The 19,891-nt window shown below is 37.5% G+C and overlaps 1 protein-coding gene across 1 annotated transcript in view; it reads left to right on the top strand.

Annotated features, from left to right (window-relative positions):
* Positions 1-436: 436 nt before the first annotated feature.
* The window catches only part of lpar1 (lysophosphatidic acid receptor 1), a 37,861-nt gene continuing 18,406 nt past the window's right edge, over positions 437-19,891 (top strand). The window contains exon 1 of the mRNA XM_079364185.1: positions 437-799. The gene's annotated coding sequence lies outside the window, so the exon portion shown is untranslated. The remainder of the gene's footprint in view (positions 800-19,891) is intronic.

Raw genomic sequence — 19,891 nt, 5'->3', positions numbered from 1 at the left:
TGTCTCTCTCTTAACAAGTTACAGAAAATAAATGTGTTTCCAATTAGGTGCTGAGAGAAAGCGAACAATCTCTACACTGAAAACACTACAAGAAATATATTTGGTAACAAGACATTCACATCACATAATGATGAACCTTTTTTAATACCATTGTGAGAATGCCAATTTGGTGCACTTGTTATTTATGGTGGTTCATCAGTCTCCAGTGATAACATATTTATAATCCAACAGTTCAAGTTAATGCTCCGGATTTTTCCTGTTTTATTTCTGTTTTTATTGCAGTGCGTTACAAACTTTTGTAGTGCCTGATCATCCAGAGAGAGAGTCTGCGAGAGAGACTGACCGTGTGTTTGTGTGACGTCATGCGCAGACGACGCTGCTCTCCTGCAGAGTGTGTGTGGCAGTCGGTCGGTCAGAGTGAGCAGAGAGAAAGAGAGTGCTTAGTGGAGTTGCCGCGCCAGCGCAGAGAGGCACGGAGACACAACGAGAGCATCAGGCCACTTCATCTGGAACAAACAAAAATAAGACAACTTCTTAGTCAGGGAAAAAAACATCGGAGGTTATATTGCTTTTTCTGCACGGACATAAAATGAAAGGGTTACCTGGCTGTATTTTGGATTTGGAGTCTTGCATTAATACATTGCTGCGACTTTGACACAAGAGTTGCACAGGCAGAGTCTGAAGGAGTTGTCTGTTGGAGGAATTTCAGAAACCCTAAGTCAAAGTTTAGTTTGGACCTCCAGGAACCGGTCAGGGAGTAAGCTTCCTACCTACAGCTTTCACAGGAAAAGAACACACCGTAAGTATTCCACATACTTTTTGTTAATGTTTTATTTAAAGTACTGTTTTTAATCACTTTGAGTGTTGTGAGGATGTTTACATAATCAACGTCTACCTGCCACGTAGACGTGGCTAGAAAGTGTTTTGTTCAGATAAAGTATTTGATGGCATTAGCAGATGCCTGACTCCGCTCTGCGCACCGTTATTCGAAAGGAGACGCTCGGTTGTGCGTAGATGGTGAGACCGGGGACTCAGCTGGAATGAGGGACTTGTTGCGCCAGAGCTGGGCTCTTTATCAAACGGCATTTGTGGAAGGGAGTCTGTGGAAAAAAAGCAGGCGTTGAGTCTGGGAGAAGAAGTTTTGACATCTGTGTTGATTTTCCATGCTGATCTGCAGTCTTTGAGTGTGCTTTGAACTGTAGTTTTCTTCCTGGAATCATCCTCCCAATTGCAGCCCAGTCTTTGAAAATACATGTTATTCATATCAAGCTGTCACCCAACACAAGAGATGCACTGTCTGCACTTGTAACTTCTTTTGCATTATGATCAAGCAAACAGCAAATTGATAGTCCTTAAAAATGTATTGTATTGAAGTGTTGGCTTCTTCCCAAAGTATGCTGTCTATGCTACCGGCAGGAGTCAACACTATGCTTTGTTTTGGACCCAGGCCTTAAGATTCAGCAGCAAATTCATGAACTAACTTCCATCAGCTACATGTCCAATGTAGAGTCAGCCTCGTGTTCTCTGCCACTGCAAAATCATCCACTATCTGTGTGTGAATGGGTTTGACAAGTGGTGTAACAGCACTTCACCATTTGCCCTTTATCTGTGAGCAGGGTACATATCAGGGTCCAATTTAAGCTGAGCTCCTGATGTGATCATTCCTAATTTTCCATCTATGATAAGAAATCTATCTGCAACAACATCAGAGACTGTTTATCATTCTGTGTCTAGGATTCTTAATTTCTGCATTTCAACTCTGGCCACCTGATTTTAGTCGCACGTGAGGTTTGGGTCTTAAAAATATACTCAATATAGTACACTAGTAAAATGAAAGTCCTGTGTCTGTTTGACCCATCAATCGCCCTTGATATGTGCTAACAAATGATGCTTGAAGAGTACCTAGTGAAGGTTCATGATGCATTTGGACACATAGCTGGTATAGATTCCTAGTATAATATCAAACTGCAAGATAAACAGAAATGCACATATATTGCTACATGTTTGCTGCCTCACATGGGATAATTTATGTACCAAAAATTAAGTTATGACGAAACAGATTACAAGGTAAATTTGAAGGCTTTTTTAGGCGCCATTATTTTTACCACTGCAGTAGCTTAACCAGGCTCAAATTGTTGAAAGAAAATGTGTTCATTGTTTTGCCTCCTTAGGTTCCCTTAATCCCTACCCCTTCAGGCTAAATTAGCCATTTACTTACATTCACATCTCTAAAGGACAGATAAGATTCTATTGAGAATTCAGACACAGTTAGGACACATGGGTGACACAAAAGTCGGGTTAGTTTCCATCTGTGCCTTTTACAATAGAGTGTAGAATTATCAGTAACAGAGACTGCAGTCATGAGAACAAACAGTAACCAAAATATGTACAAAATATAAATATCAAAGATCATTGTTCATTTTAGACACAACAGTTTCTACAGAGCAGCCTCTAAAACACGAATGAACTGTCTCAAAGAAAGAAGAAGAAGAAAGAAACATTTTCTTTCTTCTCTTGTTTTTTTTTTTTTACAGGATGTGGTCAAGGTGAACTGTAAAAAAAAACTTCCCTCCTTGAGATCCATTCTCTTTTGATCTTACCTAATTAATTGTGTGTGTTGAGTGTGCATTTCTAAGAGATAGCAAAGTCCCTCTGTACCTGCCACCCATGGCCTCAAACCTCAGGGGGTCTCTGATGCCATAGGGGGGCGTGAGAACCATTAACAGTCCTGTGGTAGATTAGGTTAGTTTAAGCTGTTTTAATCACTGACTCCAAATTCTCAAAATTATGTTTCACTATGAGCCACATAAGCTGGCTGTTAATAATTTTCCATTTACATTTTTTTAACATGATTAAGATATCCTTATAAGTATTTTTATTTCAGAGTCAATTTTCACTTTATCATGGGACTGCAAGACTTGGAGGTTGGAAAGGGAAACTATAGCACAGGGTCTTTAAGTCTTTTCCGCCTTGGGCTGTTCAACAAGACATTTAACCTTTCCCCTTTGGACATGAAGAAATATTATTACTTGTTATTGTGAAATTCCTCAGATGTAGTGCTGTAGCACCATTTGTTTCCTTCTACCATGGGGAGACTTTTTGCTCAGTTGAATAATTTCTCCTGAAGTAGAAAAAAAAAACATACCTGACCTGCAACATCCCATATCTGCGACCCTAAGAACACATTCAATGCACACAGAAGCTTAACACGTTACATCTACGGTAATACAGTGGCTATCAAGTGTGAGATAATTACATATGATGGAAAGAGACTATCCCTTCCAACATTGCAATTCATCAATGATGCTCTAACAAAGTTCCATCAGCATTACACCCTTAAGATTAAACATTGTTCTTGAAAGGCTATTATTGATGCACCTATGTGTGATTTTATTGTTTCCATAAAGGAACTAAACAGTGTGATTATCACATACTCTGACACTGCAAACACAGCCCTGTCCTGACCTGGCAGCTTTACATTTCCACCTCCTCGTCCCAGACACAACTCTGTTACTACCATCTTTCAATAATGTTGTCTAATTCTTATTATTCACAGATAATTTCTAACATAATGAGATTTTTAACTTTAATGCATCTTTAAACTTGTGTGAAAATATTCATATGGGTCACCCAGACTGTGAGACAACTGAACTCCAAATATGTGGACCGGATAGTTCACATCGACTTAGTGGTTTCCTTAGAAACCAGGGAAGCAGAGTAGTGTATAAGTCTCTTTAAGTTCTGTTTGAAAAATTTGACAAGGTCTAAAAAACATATCATCAAGGTTTTTCTACAACTTGTGAGTAGCTGAAAAGCAAAACAAATTTGTGTAGGGATGAGTTGATGCTTCTGACTTATGACCTTCTTGTTCAAACAAAACCAAACTCCCACTGCAAAGACTTATCATCTCCCCCGGAGATGGCTGTTTTATGTTTCCCTGCATGAGCTCTGACACCCATCAGGAGAAAGGGTCCTTGAAACATCTGTGTTGTGATTACTGAAAGCATGATTTCTCCACCCCCTCGTCTAAGGACCAGCATTCCATCCATTCTTACTCCCAATACCCAGATTGTTTCCACATTCATGCAGGTAAAGGAGGCACCTTTTGTGGGCTATTGTAGCAGAACTTACATTTCAAGTGAATGTGAAAGGGAGGGTGATTCGTTCATGCTCAAGCAGCAATTCAATTAAACATATAATAAGGAAGAGTGAGGTTTTTTTATTTTTTTACTTTATAGCATTTTTTCCATCTTAGCCTTAATATTTTTCATAAGGTTCAAGTACAGGAACTTCTCCATGCTAGCATTTCTTAATTTAGCTTCTGCTTGAATATGAAGTCAGACCTCAACTTCTTTTTCAACAGCTGATCGTGATTATTTTGCTGATTGAATTAGACATTTTGAAAGCATGACGCACCACGTAGTTCCCCTTGCAGCTCTGGTCCTAATCACGCTTGCACGTGTTGCAGTGACATCGTACTTGTTGAGATAAGACACAATAGTCATCTCCTTGTTTGCCAGGCACGCTGCACTTGGTCAGCTATGGTAGAAACATAAATAACAGATAGAAATCTTCAACTGTTTTGTTATGCTTGAGGTGTTTTACTATACTTTTAAATGGCTAAGCAAGCATTTAAAAAAAACTCTGGAAAAAATGTGTCCAATTTAGTTTAGGTATACTAACTTTTGTTATAGGGATAGATGATGATACAATGCCCCTCATGAAGATTCTCTTATAACTCTTATATATGGTTGATCTTTATCATTGCACCTTCAAGTCTTTTACCATGTTTGTATTGTGGTCAATGTGCACAAACCAAAAGAGAAGCTGTTGGATAAGAATAAACTTTATTGATCCCCCAATGGGGGAAATGTGGGTTGTCAATATTTCAAATGTTACTATTGGTTACTATATTTTAAATGTTATTGGCATTAAGTGGAATAAAAAGGATGATATTTAGGAAGTGTTCGAGCAGTCACACATGGGGGCTCATTTTAAATTATGTACTTGTAAGAAGACTCCTGAATCTGGGTGTTCTATTTCAAAGTTATAATTTATATGTAGATTTAAAAGTTGTGGTAAAACCTCTCTGTCCTTCATTTTTATCTGAGCTAATTCAACCTTAAACGGTGGTTTTGGCAGGAAGTGGTGCTTGTCAGTTTTGAGGGCTATATATAGTGTGCATGAGTGACACATGGAGAATGCAATAAGATGTTTTGGACATCTTTATCTTTATGTGGTTGCTTATACATATGTTGTAAGACAAATGCAGTTTGAAGATAAAATGTTAATAATGAGTTTCTTTAACTGTATCCCTCTCAACGACACTCTGTCATAGGCCACTTAAAGGTGATGAGTCATTTTTTATCAAACATAAAATGACATATTAGTTGTTCTGAAAACAGAGTGTAGACACTTAACCTGCTAGCTAGTGCTGGTGAGAAAAAGAAAAAAAAAGGTGTGAAAATAAATTAACAAGTCACCCCATCTTTGAATGCCCTGAAAGAACTACATCTAACAGACATGCAATCTATTTAACATTTCCAGACAGGTCAGGGGAATGGAGACTGATACTGAAGAAATAACAAGATGAATAGAAAGATCTTAAACATAGCCAGAGAGAAGGCCTGCAGTTTCACAGCTTCTTGCTTAAACATGTTTAGCCAAAAGTTTGTCTGTTTTAAGGTCTAGGCATAGTGCCTTGAGCGTGCTTTACTCTGCAGACTCAACAAACAGTTGCAGTGAACAAATATTATTGTGCTGTGGAGGTGGATGGTAAACCGGTATCAGTGCTGGCACCAATCTTACTTTCTGCAACGACATGGATGTTAGCAATACCATCATCACTGGTTTAAATACACACGTTTGATTGTAGTGCACACATTAAGAAATACTGATTGCTCGCCTTACACGTAACATTTTCAGGTGAATATAAGTAGGTTAAATAGTGACTTGTGGAAGAAAACAGCTCAGATTGAGTTCCTCAGTCTCCTGCATGTTTCTTTCTGACTGTCAGTGCAAAGCCAGCGTTCTCACACACTCACTGATCTAAGGGCACGCCTTCTCCTTGTGTTAGAGTGGGTGTAATTTTTTACAATGGAAGTAGATTGTGGCACAGTAATCAGGTAAACTTGTATTCTCCCCTCTACAAGTTTCAGCAAATAACAGACACAGTAAGTTGCTGTTTTCGCTTGCAGAGTGTCAATTTCTCTCTGTCTTAGGCTTCCGTTGGCTTTAATGAATTTGCACCTCCTTTACAATGAGTTAATTGCTGAGCATGTGTTCTGACTCATCAATGGCTTGTCTTGTGTCAGTGAGTTCATATCAAACTTTTTCAATCTGTCACCGCAAAAAGCAAAAACTAAAAAATACCTAATATGATTCCCAGGTCAAATTACCCATCACTGCACTGTCACCTTTTTGTGCTGCATATACAGCCAGAATGTCAGCTCAAGCCACATAATCCCCTATGAAGGAGAACCAATCCAAGTACAGAAACAAACTTAAACAAACTAGACAAACCATTATTGAAACTAGATGCAGCCAATTCCTAACCAATTGAGAAGCAGGTAGATGTACAAAATGGTGTCTCCATGCAAGTTAGATAAAGCGATATTGGTCAAAGTGACCAACACTTGGATCAGCTGATGATCACACCATAAGCCAGACATCAAGTTGCCACGACCAAAAGCCACAATGAAACCATTTCACAGGCTCATGCTGGCAGGCACTCAACCACATCAGCTTGGCGTGTAGCTCTTCAGGGATTGAATGTATTATTTCAGTTTCATTTGAGGCAATGTGGGTTGACATTATACAATGATTGTCTCAAGTTAGTCATGAGAATGACAGAAAGAGGAACCAGAAAGTGCCAAAATGAGGACATTGTATTTCTGTCTGAAAAAATGTCCCTGAAAGACAGACACATTTGTTTTTCCAATAGTGCCCTGTTGCAGAAGTTTCCCTTAAAAAACAGACATGTTGACACTTAACATATCTTGTTTGGTCCAGTGCCATGACAAACAAAGCAGAAAAAAACATTGAGATGATTAACATAGATGCAAATCTAACAGCCTTTATTGAATGCTTTAAATAATATAACTTCAAACTTCATGCTGGATCTGCTGTAAGCCATCCAAAAAAAATGAAAATAAAAATAAATCACAGACAAAACTGAAGAGTTGTTAAAATTTATTTAATAGTCTTTTACGTTGCTTATCTTCTGTCTTGTGATGCTGTTTTGATTCATGTGAAACTACTGTAAAATGACCTTATATGCATTTTAACATTCCATGCGTTGTAATTCATTGCTGACACCAATGTGTCTTTTGTCTGAGTTATTGCTGCAGACATTAAATGAAGACACCTGCCTCTACCAACTGTTTATGCATGACGTTGAATTCTCTGGTGCAGCAGTCACTCAACGATGCAAAGTTAGGTACAGTCGGTAGGTTGGTATCCCCTCTCTCAATATGTCTCTTACTAAAAAAAATAAATACTTCAATTCACAATACAAGAGCAAAAACATGCAATTCTTTACTGAAATGCTGTTTCCATGTTCTTTATGTAAAGAACACTTCTATGTATTCCCTAATAGAGGATAGCAAATCCTAACTTTCACCTTTGTATGAGAACTTGACTTTTGAAAGTGTTTACATCATTTTACATTTTGTCATAGATTTATTTAAGAACGGAAGTCTACAGTACACCTTCAAACCTTTACATGCTACTCAAGTACAAATAAAACATGTCACGGAGAGAGAGAGAGTTCAAACCGAAATGTCTTCCATTTAATCCATTATGGAATTTGACATGTTTTGCCCTTTGTCATTATGAAGGGTTTGTGTTTGAAGATGCAATTCATTTACATTTAATTTTTCATCCGCAAAAAAAATAAGGACTCTAATATTAATAAGTCTGGTTATCTCTTCTTACACACTTTTATGTTTGCCTTTATACAGCATACTGTTTAAATAGCAATGACAAATGGACTTGAGCTTGTATTGCGCTTTAACACTGCAGATCACACCTACCCATTCACACCTATTCACACACATTTCTAAAACATCAGAGCATGTTGTGTTTACAAAGTTTCACAGATAGATTTCTTTGCTTTTGTGATTTTGTTTTTTTGTTTTCTTAACGTCAAGTGCATATTGGACTCAGGCCTCTAAAATGAACGTGTTTGTTGTCATCAGTGCACAGCCTTTGTACTTTAAACCAGAGTAGTCACTGATGTATTTGAAGAACGCTTTTAAGTCAAACCCTAAAATCCCTGCTGACCACTCTGATGCAATCCAATATTGCATCAGCACCACAGTGACGTAATCATCGGAATCTCTCTCCAATAGTGTGATGTGTTGTGTGGATGTGTGGACACACCCATCAATAAACTGCAGAGAAACAAGACACAGATGCTAAAGACTATTATTCTGGAACCATGGCATTGTTAATTATTTGGAAATTAAAAAAACATCATCATAAAGAACCACTTCAAATATAAATCATGGTTACACAACTTGAAATATATTGAAGTATTAACAAACTCTTTGTGTCAGAAGGTCTTAAAGTTCTCCTTTGGTTTTGTGTCCTGCTGTTGTTGTGGAAGTTTTACTGACACTGAAAACAACATTCACATTTCAGGCACGCTCTGTGCATGTTGGGGTTTGTCAGAGCCTGGATTTGAGGTTTCTTCTTCTGTTTATATCAATTAAAGTTCACACACCTTGGCCTTTGCTCTTCAACCCTTCACTGACTACTTTACTAACTTTATTGTTTCAGTCCAATTTTAATTGATATTATACAATAAAAGGTGTGATTTTCCAACAAGAAGAATTACCAGTCTAATTAACATCCCCTCAACCATACAACACAAAAGTGGGACTCAAGCCTGAAAATACAGTGTGTGCTTAGTAGTATTGTGTTAACTTTACAAGATATACAAATTCAGCTTGAAGGAATTCATTGAATCCAAGTAGTCTTCCAATAGTTGTTAAAGATTGCACTAATGCCATTTTTCGTAGGGTTGAATTGGTGTACACGTCATGCATGTATGTGTCATGCACTTCCTAGTGACATTTCTGAGGGCTTTAAAAGGATTACTTGCCTCCCCTTTAGCCTTAAAACCTACTTTAACATGTGGAACAGATCATGGAAAAGAGACCTTAAAGCAAAGAAGCTTACATTTGCAAGACATTTGCAAAATGAGTTATGTGCTGCTCGGCAGATATAATAACCCACGAGTTAGATCTCAGTTGTCATTAAGATTCCCTAAGCAATGATCCCTGGAAGAATTTATAGCCAAATTAAAGTGCACTTTCATGTGTTATTTATTATTCTGGTTGTTAATTAGAAATAAAACGTTGTTTTATGGTCTATAGACATAACAGAAGCCACTATAACCTCTAATCAGCCTGTCTGCACAGAGCTGTGGGAAATTAGGAACGTTTGTTCCTCCACATAAAGAGATAAAATACTATCTTGTCAGAGTAATTTGAAGGTTTAATGTTTTAGACTACTGTTGATGGGGTAATGACGTGTTTCATTAATTTCTAGTTATGTGGTAAAAGTTTTTTGATTAATTTTTAAAATTCTATATTTTTACTGGGGCTTGACTATTTGACTTGAATATTTGGGGTCAATACCGAGTTTGATATTGGGGAGTTTACCAATATAAAGTATTTGCTTCCTTCGGTCTATAAAATTTGACAAAGACAGAAGCATATTTAAATTTTCATTAGTTGAGGCCTCAAATGCAGTTATCAAACACTTGAGGAAAAGAGTTATAATGAAGACAAATATGGTCACTCAACTGGAAAGTAGCTGTGCAAGTATATGCATCGTGGCTTGACGCTTTGTCGAGTGTAATCGGTCTATCTGTAATAGAATTAGCCGATCATACTAATGCTCAATGGATATTCTAATAACAGACAATATTATTACTCGGTCTCGCTTGACTTTTTACTATATTTCAATCGGTTTAATTTGTTATATTCTCATCTCTGTATGTTGAGTTAAGTCAAATATAGTTTATTCCATGAGAAAGTATAAATTCCATTCTTTTACAGTGAAGTTTAATTTAATTTAATTTAGCAATCACATCCCCTAATTTTGATTAGCCCATATCTAGTTCAGTCCATTGTTGTTGTTTTTCTCGGACAGTCAAATATGATTCACAATCATTTTATGCTACATGATTTAATTCTGAACAAAGTAGTGTATGGGTGTTCTGTGAATCTGATTGCACGTTTTTAAGTTCAGGTTTATCCTGTCCAGTTTTTTACACTGTTCTGTTCTATTTCAAACAGATGCATTCTCTATAAGTGGCGTTGCTGTTTTATCTATAAAGACATAAAATTATGTTCTAAATTAAAGAATGTAGTTAAATCATAGTTTTCTGTTCTATTCCACTCTATTCTATTCTTAGCAATATGATGACTAAACATGTGTCACTATGGCTTCAATGAAAGTGCCTAAGTGGTTGGAGAAGTATCATCCACTGACCAGGTATGAATCAGCATGTCACGACTGCTGTCACACATGACTCAACGCCAACTCTCAATCCAACCCTTGTACTGAGCTGTGCTGCTCCACAGCAACTGTTTGAGAGTGTGTGCAAGTGTGAGGGTGTGTGTGATTACGTTCACCCACCCATACAGTTAAAGAGAAAGTTAGAGAATGAAAGCCTATGTGTGTTAGTGTGAATCCTGGGTCGTAGAAGTTCTGTGTCTCTGCTTTCTGGGGTGGGAGAGTGGAAACAATGGGCACATTGTGTGGGGAGCTGGCAAAGAGTAAAAGGGGGAGGTAGAAGGGCGAGTAGTAGGAGGAGTGCAGTGGAGAGGTGGAGACGGGAGGGGAAAGCTGAGGAAAAGAAAGATGCAAGAAGATGAGCTGAAACGTGTGGGTCAAATGTGAACAAAAAGAGAGGGGTGAAGAAGAGAGGAATGGAGAAACACACTAATGGCAAGAAGTAATAATTAGGAACAAAATGAAGAGCAAGTAAAGGGATAAGTTGAAAAAAGTGGAAAAGAAGAGAACGATGAAGAGAAAACAGAGGAATAGTTGAGAGGCAGAAGTCAGATTAACCTCCATTAAAAAATTGTTTTCATTTTACAAGCAGAAATACAACATTTTACAGTCTGGTTGAGAATAAAATTGTTATGAACAGCTCATGTCATTGTCACACTCTGAATGGGGTGAGTTTTTTTGATGAGTCATCCATGTTGATCTTTTGAAGGTTAAGAGTTATTTATGATAACTGGAGAGACTGAGCTGACTGACTGGGACAAAAGTAAAAATGGATTTGGTCCACATTACGAAAAATAAGGGACTTTGTGTTGGGTCAAACTGGCTTTAGACAGATCTGTTGTGAACATGACACAAATCTGACGCAAGAATAATAATTTGGAAAATAATCCAAAATTCTGAAAAGTTCAGCGCTTCTGGTCCCTTCCACATATTACCCCCTGAGCAGGCACCTTTTAAACCTTTTACAACCATTTACCAATGTATCTGTTGAACATTGATATTTGTCAATAATGTGGTATACCCTGATGTGTATATGTTCAGTTGCATCAATGTAATGTTGTCCAAGCTAGAAAAAACTGCTGATTCAAAGAAGAGGTTTTTTATGGGCTGAAAATGTGATTGAAAATGTCTGTGGTGTGGGACTAAAACACCATCTCTGGAAAAGATCAGCCACATGCAGTTTGTTAGACATGTTCCAGTGACATTTTCAAGAAGACTACTAACACTTGATATCAGTTTGGCCCTGACTTAAACCCTCTCTGTGGTAGTACATTAAGGGCCTGATTTACTAAACGTTTGCATGTATTAAAACGTGTGCAAACTTGATACCACCAAGCAAAAAATGTGCTATCTGATTTACTAACAGCGTGCAGTGAGGATTGCGTCTTTCATATGAGCAAAACAACACGTATTGTCCAAAATAGTACGTTTGCCGTAATGAATATGCAACATAATGTGTTTCTGCCTCAGCGTGCAAAATACTGGGAGGAGAAAATGCAAAGAAGTTAAGTTTGTACAAGCAATGTGATTTACCAAGCCAGGCAAAAATTGCGGTGATGGTGACGGTGTCTGAATTTAACACCTTTGAAAAGAACGTGCTAATCCAAGAGCCCCAGTGTTACGCACTGCATTCTGCAGTTAGGAGGAGACATAGGCACAATAAAAGACGTGTTGACATGTTTAAATGACAGAAAAATAAATGGTATGCATTTTTTTTAAAATCTTGCTTCAATAATAGTTTAAAAGAAACACCATCATTAAACTGTAACTGGACATTCACAGTGTCTGCATTCTAAAGAATTTCAACATTCACACTGTCGTCCTATTTCCCTCTACTCGCCAACATTATATTTTAAACTGGGCATTTCCTTTTCTCGGGTTGCGTGTCTCTGGTGCGCTCCAGAGCGCACTCGTCTCTTTACTTTTGTCTGATCAGACACAGCGCTGACCAGCTTCTGGTGCGCAACGATGGCAAGACTGGCACACACACTGAGCACCAGTGCCACAGAGGACTCGCACCTCCTGCGCAATGTATTACAATTCATTAAAAAGAGATAGGGAAGAACAGAGAGGTCGTGTTTAATAACGAGGTTTTCTTATAAGCCACTTTTTCCTTTTGTTATATTCATATTTATCTGCTATTGCTTGAAAATACTTGATGTTCATTGGCCTCTCACTAATAGTTATTTTGTGCTTGCAGTCGTCCAGCTTTCCGTCCAAACTCTCTGTGACGTAAACCAGTAGAACACACAAAAGCCTGACAAAAATACTACCGCCTCCACAAGGTTTGCACCAGACATCATTCACGCAAATGTTCTTAGTAAATCATCCGCAAAACGCCCACAAGCCAAACGTGCAAACTTTTGCAATGAACACAATGTAGTACTCTTTAATTGAGATCTTAGTAAATCAGGCCCTAAGGTTCTTAAGGTTGCTATCGACCCTATCGTTTGTCTGTGAATGGAATTGTAGCCGAGAGACTCCGATGGATGGGCATCAGTAAAACTAGACTGGACAATTTACACTGAATCCTATAGTTAGAGTTCAAAATTCTGTAGCTTTTAGTGAAGACATTTTCTATCACCGTCAGATATCGCAAAAACCCATTCACATCAAAGCCTTGTTATAAAGGGCTGCACAGCTGCAGTCTGCTACCTCAGTGATTTATTTGAAGATATAAAAATACTTTTACATCTCCCAAAATCATTACTGTGTTCCAGATGTGTGCAATGGAATCATTATTTGGAATGATAATTCATGCATGACTGTCAATTGCCCGTACATGCTTCATGACTTTCTATGAAAATGAATATTTCTTACAAAGTTGAAGACCACAGAGCGGACAATTTCCTTCTGAATCAATGTTGATGAACTGCAGGGGCTATTTTTTGGATAACAACACATAAGCAATTAACTTTGAACTTTCACATCCAAACTATCTCCATATGATTGTATTTTTCTGAGTTCCAAAGTCACAAGTTGTATTCTTTTCGTCAGTCACTTGACCTCCTCACGGCTCTGGAGACATATACATAAGAGACACAAACACAGAGGAGCAAAATCTTAAGCTCATTATTCACAAATCTTTGAGAGTTAAGAAAAAAAAAAAAAACAGGGGAGGACACAAGCCAACACATCTGAGGAACTTTGAGCGCTTCAAGTGTGGGATGAAATGTAGGGCTTAAGAATGTGGGGGTGCCTAGTTAGCATTTGTAAATCATTTGAAGTAACTTAACGTTACGTTAACAAAACTGGTTATGAACTAAGATGAGCATATCCAGATTTTTATTGATAAGGTAATGTAGGTAGTAATGTTGGTTACAGCCAATAAGCGATTCAGTACACTTTTTAGGTATGTTTCAGAACCTATGAATTTAATCTAAGCACCCCTAAACTAATTACACAGATTTTTTTTTAATTGACAGTAGATGAAAATATGCTATAAATTTGGTTAATAATCAATAATATTTTAAGTCAAGTATATTCCTTTGCTCATGCCCTACCTTAAACCAACCCGTCTCTCTGTTCAGTTGGTTTAATAGTCACAAGTGATTTCATAATAATATCATACCTTTACAAATTTGCAGTTACAGCATATTCCAGATTTAATTTTTTTTACAAACTGTTCCTTGTTTTGACTCCCACATCAGGGTTTGGCCAGACATCTGTTGGACTTAGTTTTACATGTTCTGTAATACAGACTAAACTGTCTGCGTGTAGGAATGGTATGTCAAACACGAGTCTAGTGGTTTAACGTTGAGGCTTTGTTTTTCTCAGTACCAAATTCATAAAAGAAACAGGGTAGTTAGATAGTGGATCGTTGAGAAAGTGGGAGCAGACTGAAGTAAATTTGCTGCTGTTTATTCAACTTCTGTTCGACCATTATTCTGACAGGACCCAGCCAGTTTATCTCAGTATGTGTTAGTACAATGATTGCAAAACCCACAGATAGACTTGTGTGTCAAATTTCTAAACTTGTCATATTGAGTAATGGTACCAGAGGAAAAAGGTTTTAGGCCATACTGCCTTCATCAGTGTCACAACAACAAATTGCAGATATTGCTTAAAAAAGTACAGAAGTTTAATTTTTCGAGGAAATGGCTTTGCACCTATTTAAGCAAGGTAACCATACTTACATTAACAGCCTGTCTGTATACTGCTACTGGATGCCCTGAATTTCCCTCGGAATCAATAAAGTATCTATCTATCTATCTATCTATCTATCTATCTATCTATCTATCTATCTATCTATCTATCTATCTATCTATCTATCTATCTATCTATCTATCCATGGTTCCTTCATAGGATATATGTGAAAATACATTGAACTAATAAATGAACATGAGGTAGTTGTGGATCAGTGGTAGAGCTGGTTGTCTCTGAACCAGAAGCTTGTTGGTCCTTGCTTCTGCAGATCAAATATTAAAGTGTCTTTGACGCATTGTTAGTGTGTGTGAATTTGTTTGGAAGGAGTTAGAACTGATAAGATAAGAAATACTCTTCCCCAAAAGAAAATTAGTGTTGGTATGCTTCAACAATAATTCAATATAGAAGGGAAATGTGCCCAAAGCTACTTACACTTAAGAGTAAGTACAACACAAAAATGTAGGAAACAGTCCATTTTTCAGCAAAGTTGTTCTTGTGTATCAGCAAAAAAAATTACGATTGTTGACATCACATTAAAACATGCAATTTTGGGCAGCTACATCAGAATATCAATTTTAAGAAAACTCATGCAACAAGATATGCACCAAAATTCCATAAAGCTTTATATCTCACGTTTGATATGATTTTGGGTGAAGTAAATTCCTAGAAATTGTACTTTAGTCTTATTAGGTGTTTTCCGACCAAACACTTGTCGGGACTTTTTGAAGAGGAAGTGTACCTGCAAAGTTTGCTGAGAACTACACACTGTGGGGACACTTTCATGTCTGCATTCGTCGAAATTCACCTTAAAGTGAAAGCTCAAGCAAGGTCATTAACTGAAATTAATGACACACTGAAATTATGGAGAACACTGTGTGTTTGTTCTTTTAATTCATCATTCAAAGCCTGATGTCAATAGGAAACATTGTTATCCTACCAAAGATATTGAATGTCATTAAAGCATGTTTAGGTAGGTTTACGTTTCTGCTTATTCACAACAGTAATGAAGTGTGACCATGACACAGAGTGTGAGTATGTGTGTGTGTGTCTGTGTTAATTAGGCGTATATTATGAGTTTACGGATGTAGCCCTGGTGCTGATGCTTGAGTTATGACCTCAGTAGTAAGGATTCCAGGGTGGTCCTTTCATAGCCTGTCAGACACTTACACACACAGAACCACACACACAAGACACACTTTCTTCTCTCTCTCCACATACCCAGATGTCTCACACGTTACTAACAAGCATGAAGGGAGTGTGTCGACACACACTCGCGCACAGCCAGCATTTTGTCCTCTGTCTAACACCCGGGGTTGAACACATTGTGTACACAAACTCACTAAAATGCTTCAACAATTTAGTCATTCAAACTTTCACTTTTACACTTATACACACCCAGGTGCAGGAACACAGAAATCGAAATTCACCTTTTTCTTTTTTTTTTTTTTTTTGGCTCAATGTTTTGTTTTTACAAGATCAACTCAGCAACACACACACAAACACAATGACAGGATCTCTCTCTGCAGGCTCCAAAGGTCTGAGGAAAGTGTTGGGATTGTGTACTGAGAAGCCACTGACACTTCCTCCACTTTCTAGTACTGACGAATGGCCTCAGGCTTCAAATGCCCCGGTGACTGCTGCCTCCAGACGCTTAATGACCATAAGCCACAGATGACAAACAGAATAAATGGGCTTTCATCTGCGATGGTGGTTGTCCTGGAGGCTCCCTTGCTATCTATCCTGCATTAGTGCTGCTGATGTAACTCAGCAGCTCCTTTCACTGCCTCTTACTGTAATGGCTGAGTGATTGCTTCTCTAGTTTAAAGTAATAATTAAAAACCTCAAATTACATTGAGGTTCGATAATGCCCTTTCTAAAATAATTAAGTATCACCACAGACACAGACCCATTACACACAGGAAATTGATGTTTTCTGATTACAAATTAAGTAGTGTATTTCCAGAATATTGTCCTATCTTGATGTCTGACCCATGATTCTTACTATAGTTATTATTTTCATGTTATCCTATAAATATAATATGTTTTGGTAACACTTTACAATAACCATCATTGATAAAGGGTAAATTATCAATGAACACGTCAATAGTTATTTCAATGTTAACAAAGAAATTATAGTTCATGATATTTTCTATTGATTTATAATGTTATCATTGATGTTGTGTTAACGGTTTATTGTTGCACAGATTATAACATTTTATACACTTTATAAACTGATTTTTTACAAATAAAAATTGATATATAAACCTTTAAGAGATGGTTTATAAAACGTATATAAAAATGACAGATAAACATGGAGCAGATATTTGTAACACTTTGTTAATGGTTAATAATTGGGGCAGCAGTAACTCAGTCTGTAAGGACTTGAATTTGGGAAACACATGGTCGCCAATTCAAGTCCCAGCACGGACCAAGTCTGGAAATTGGCCTGGTAGCTAGTGAGGTGCCAGTCAACTTCCTGAGCACTGCTGAGGTGCCCTTGAACAAGGCACCGAACCCAAAAATCAGCTCTGGAGTGCTCACTGTGGGCAGCCCCTTCACTGTAAGACCCCTCCATAACTGCATAGCCATAGGATCCTATTTGTGCATGTGTGTGTATTTCGGCCTATGTGTATGTTCATGTTCATTGAAACAGATTTCCCCTCTTGGGATTAATAAAGTATAAATAATTCTTATTTTGTGAAGCATCGATGAAAAGCATTTGGATGGTTATTATAAAGTTGGAACAAAAGATTAAAATATGTTGTTCTAACTTTAATGACCACCCAAAAAGCAATCTATAGAAGCTATGCACAGTTTTCATGAATCATTCACAAAGTATTATTAACACCAGTACAATAAGCATCCAGATAATGTTTATAGATACTTTTCAGGTTTTCAAATGTTTAGTTCCAACTTTATTATAGCCAAAGATGGATTACACATCATTTAGTAATCATTAACAAATACTTTTTATACATATATATTAAAAACAACCAGTTTATAAAGTGTATACAATGTGATGTTTACAACAATAAAATGTTAACATCACATCAATGATAGCATTACAAATAATTAGCAAACGTTTGCGAGAAAGAGTTGTAATAATGAAGTTCTGAAGTAACACGGAAATTTGCGTCGGTAATTTATGTAGAAAAAAGGTGATAAATAAAAACACAACCTTATTAAAGCAAATCCAGGACTGTGTTTTTTTTGTACATGTCTGTTCAGAAATCAACGTGCTGAAACAAAACAGATACATCCGGCTTGTCTGGAGCTGCACAGCATTAGCAATAATTCAATACAGCTAATAGAATGTTCCATTGCTATTTCAGTGCATGAAATAACATTTAACAGCCACTCCAAGCAAACAACTCCGCCAATGGAGACCCTTATCGGCCCACCTCAGGAAATTGGAAGTATAAACATAGTTCCTGAAAGTGTTTATTATTTCATTGATTAGAAATACCTTCTTTAAGTTATTAGTGCACTTCTATTCTTCATATACATCCGTTTTAGCTAAGAAATATAAAGATGGTGTCTGCTGCCAACATTATGAGTGTACTGTATAGTTGATAGTCCTAATTACTTTTGGCTTGATTGAGAATGTACAAACGGGCTACATGTAGAAGTTATTGAATCAGATGGGGAAAAAAAGCCTATCAAGGAAAGAAATGATGCCTTGTTGCTAACGTTAGATTTAACGTTCTACATCATGTAATATATCTTGAATATTATGGCCGTCACACAATATGTTTCCTTTAAAATATAGTTCTCTGTAATAGTAGAGTTGCAAGAGTTGAAAAATATATATATGAAATAACTTTCATTTCCATAGTTTTCAACACGGCCTCATTTCCCACGAGAATGACTTTACTTTTCATTTGACTTTTTCAGAGCTGGAGGTTGTAGTAGTGTTTCCAAAATTGTAAATTAGACCAGGAGAAAATCCTTCATGTTCGCAGTTCAAGTTTTGGCAGAGGGAAGATGTTTACTGTGTCGCTGCAGGGAGAAACAAGAGCTTAGAGGATTTGAGTGGCATTATAAGAAAGTAAATCAAATCAGAGGGATTTGTAGAAAAACACTTTGCCTTCAAAGCAGAACTTCTTTTTGTTTCTGCAGTCCTTGTCCCTGCTGTGTTTTTACCCCTTCTCTCTCTCCTTTTTCAATTTAAACACACTCCTATCCGCTTGTCCTGAGGTCCTGCTTTCGGTAAAGTGTCTCAAAAAATGTACGACAGGAACCAGCATCTGTGCCAGTCGGGAGCTTCTTACAAACACGCATTCCTGTTAGCACTCTTTATGAAAGTGTGAAGAATTTTCATAAAACAACCAGATGCAAAAAAAAGTTTCAGTATCATTTCCCTCCAGTGTTTGTTCACACAGCACAGCATAGCAAGCAGGCATGCATGCACAAAAGACACACACCACCTTTGTATAGTGTTGCTGTTGACTGTGACTTGTAGACAATACAAGTGTTGTTTCAAACAAACCTGTTTAGATCATTTGCTCTTATAAAGCTCGTTTTTATTTCTTAACGGTGGTTGTTTTCTACATTTGTAATAACCCAGTCACAATACGCAGACACACAAACAATGACAACTTATCATTTGAGGATAATCCAAAGGGGATTTTTATTTTCCCATGTTTCTGGAACCAGTTTAAGTCCACATGTTTCTTCTGTGCTGCTTTGTGTGGAAGGTTATGAAAGAGGAATACATGCACTTACCCTGAAAGAAGATTAACCCATTCTTGACCATTGCATAAAAGTAGCTCATGTGCTCAAACAATAAAGACAGAGAGGATATTACACTTAGGGTGGTTTTACATTTGGAACACATAACCAGATGTAAGTATGCTTAACCCCAAAGTCTGGTTCATTTAACATAATGGGAACACAAACCTACTATACTGTACTCGTTTTGTAATCAGGTACCAGGCCTGAGTCCGCTTGAAAAGTTGGTCTCTACACCATTCATGTGCACTCGAGTTCGGTCTGCGGGAGGGCGAACACAACCATGCTCAAACAAGGAAGTGGACCACTTTATGACATCATTTTAAACGGTTACTGTTGTTTCAAAAACCCTTTTGTCTGTGCAGCACGGGCCCGTTTCATCCTCTGAGCTGCGTGGTAGCTTTGGAAGAATGAAGAGGTTTTTTGTTAGCGCCTCAGAAATAACAAAAACATCCACAGTTAGGAAAGACTCAGCCAGCGAGTGGTC

This window comes from Symphodus melops, assembly GCF_947650265.1.
Source record: "Symphodus melops genome assembly, chromosome: 16".
In the NCBI taxonomy this organism is placed as follows: domain Eukaryota; kingdom Metazoa; phylum Chordata; class Actinopteri; order Labriformes; family Labridae; genus Symphodus; species Symphodus melops.
This window is presented reverse-complemented; position numbering and strand designations above follow the sequence as displayed.